The following is a 2,868-nucleotide window of genomic DNA, read 5'->3' as shown; positions in this document are numbered from 1 at the left end:
TCCTAAATGTTTTATCCTCTCCCTCCATTTCTTTCAATCTCATTTCTTTTTATTTTATTTTTTATTTTTTCTCTTTTTTCTCTCTCTATCTTTCTTTCCTAATTATGTAACTTTACCCCTCCCTTCCCTTCTTACCTTCACTCTCAAGTTCGTCTAGTTCGTGTCTTTAATGTACACTTTTATTAACTCTTTTTATAAATATAATCTTTTATCTCTATTTTTAACATTTTATTGTAAACCGGCTAGATACCAGTTGATGGTCGGTATATTAAAAGTTAATAAACTTGAAGTGTAATTTCATAATTGCTCATTCCTAAAAAGTATAGAAAATGTCTGTTATTTTCATAATACTTTGCTTTTCTGAACAGGATAGTTGAATTTTGCAATTTACCTATTTAAAACATGAAAATGCCAAATTTTCATCTTTTATGAGTTCTTATAAAGTCAAACTGCTTTGGAGATCCATTAGTCATTCTTTCTGGAGTTCTGGATGATTTTCCTAAAACATCCAAGCTCAGACATCATATTCAACACCTAACTCCCAAAGTCTATAAAGTTTGTCTACATTTAGGCATCTACATTGGCTCACCTAGCCGATGTAGACACCTGACTTAATTAATAGACTAGATCAGCATTGACAATTGGCACTTAATATCTCATAATGGAGGTTATTGAACTTAATTAAATGTTAGGCACCCAACTAGATAGGTGCAATTCTATAAAAATAAGACATCTTGCCCAAAGCGCTTATCTAAAAATGGGCATGGATAGGGGGGTGGATTGTGGGCAATTTCTTGAGTTGTACATGTGATTATAGAATATGGGCCGATGTGGGCACAACTTAGGTGCAGGCATTTAGGTCAAGAAAACCCTGACATAAATAGGGTGTGCCTCAATGTTAGGACACTTAGCGATGCCCAGTACCACTTAGGCGGCACTAAGCGTGATTCCATACAGTGTGCCTAAATTTTATAGAATCTGATTTAGTGCTGGACTAGTCAACACCATTTAGGTAACATATATAGAAATAGGCCCTAACTGGGGAATTCTATAAACAGCACCTACTGATAGGCACCTATATTGGAGGTACCTACTTCTGTAGGTACCTCCATTAATTGGAGAATGAGCCTAATCAGTGCTGTTAGGCACCTATTGGTAGAACACGATTCTGTAAGAGACTGTCTATAAGCAGTTGTGTAGGGTTGGGGAGTGAAATGGGGCAGGGCTGTGGGTGGAATGGGGTTGGGGGCTGAGGATAGAACAGGGCGGGGCGAGGAGCGGAACAGGGCAGGAAACTTTGCTCATGTAGTTTTCCAACCTCCTCTTTACCACGTATGAGATTGGGGTTTGTGGATAGGGGTCTAACAGTCATCAAAAGGACTTTGTTGTTTGCGTCTGCACTGTGCAGTTTCCTTTCCCCAGAGGAAAAATCATATTTACACTAAGATGGCTATGGTCTCCTACAGCGTTATTCCACGTGTCAGGGAGGCCTGACTATAAACCAGCTTACATGGCTCAGTAGTTAAGGTTGATTACGCCATCATTCCCAGGTGGTGGGTTCAAATCCACAGGCAACAAAGATATAGTCTGAAACTCTGGCACAGATCCTAGGCTGCCAAAAGCAGCTTTTCTTTCAGTGGCAATCTGGCACCTGGGTGCATGTTGATGATGTCAAGGTTGTGCATCACAGTGTCCTCTGATCAACAGCCAAGGTGAGTGTTGTGTCTGTTATTTTCTTGAAAGTTGGGAATGAGGTGCATTCTTCTCATTTGATTTGGTGTATTCTTGGCATTGTTGAACAGATTCATATTCCTACACTCTCTTCTGACCCCACCTCTGTTTCTCAGTTCCCATACAGCTCCTGGTCCTGATTTCCACCTACTATCATGCCCGTAGCAATGTGAGTGGGTGGGGGGGGGGGGGCTGTGCAGTGTATGGGGATGCAACAGAAGCCATTAGTGCAGGCTACAATCTTTCTGCTGCATGCAACAGTCTGTAGTAGCTCACAAGAGAGAGAGGGTGATTTGCAGTGCCTGGGATATGGTTCATGGACACTGCAGGTAGCCTTGCAATACCCAAAGAACCCCAGTAATAGGGGGACTAACTAGGGTTACCATATAGCTCCAGAAAAATGATGGATTGAGCTATCAGGGTTTTAGTTCTCTTTTTTTTTTTTCTAGAGCCATATGGTAATTCTAAAACCAACAGGTTCCCCTGTGAGAAGAAAACATTTTGTAATTGTCTAATTTGTCAGTAGAAAGTATGTCTATACTTACCTGGCAAAGGAGATACCATGATCAGGAAGGTGGTTCTCTAAGGATGAGGCTCATCCATTGCACTCCGGTTGGACTGACCCCCTGCGATTTCCCCAAATGTGGGAAACTCGACTGCATAATTTCTGGTAGTGGGGAGTACTGCATTCGCGCTTTCCCCTTAAAAAAAAAGAAAGTATTTCTGAGTTGAAAAATATATCCTGTTAGAGCTGACCAAGAAATTTGGGAGAGGTCCCCAAAGATGACTACCAGGCTAGAACAGAACAGAACAAGTCATTTCTATACCGCATAACCAATAAATTCGATGCAGTTTACAAAATTTAACAAATAATACAATCTAAAGAAAATCGATTAATTTGCGAACAAATGTGTCTTCAGTAGCTTTTAAAAATGATTTAAGACATGGAACTGAATAACAAAGGTTTCAGTTCCTTGTCCCAGAAAGCCGCCTGATAAGAAAGCAAAGATTAGTGGCATTTTGTGTAACGACAGCCTTTGAAAAGTAGAAAAGTAAAAAGGCTGTGTGAACTGCATGAATGCGTGGATTGAGTAAAGGAAAATAATTCAGATAAGTAAGTGGGCGCCATGGCGAAGA

General features: G+C 40.4%; 1 non-coding gene across 1 annotated transcript; it reads left to right on the top strand.

Moving 5' to 3' along the window:
• Nucleotides 1-2,268: 2,268 nt before the first annotated feature.
• LOC117349477 lies at nucleotides 2,269-2,435 on the top strand. Its single transcript, XR_004537168.1, has one exon. It is a non-coding gene; the product is annotated as a U1 spliceosomal RNA (small nuclear RNA).
• The last annotated feature ends 433 nt before the right edge of the window (nucleotides 2,436-2,868 follow it).

The sequence above is a fragment of the Geotrypetes seraphini genome, chromosome 15, assembly GCF_902459505.1.
Source record: "Geotrypetes seraphini chromosome 15, aGeoSer1.1, whole genome shotgun sequence".
Lineage (NCBI taxonomy): Eukaryota > Metazoa > Chordata > Amphibia > Gymnophiona > Dermophiidae > Geotrypetes > Geotrypetes seraphini.
This window is presented reverse-complemented; position numbering and strand designations above follow the sequence as displayed.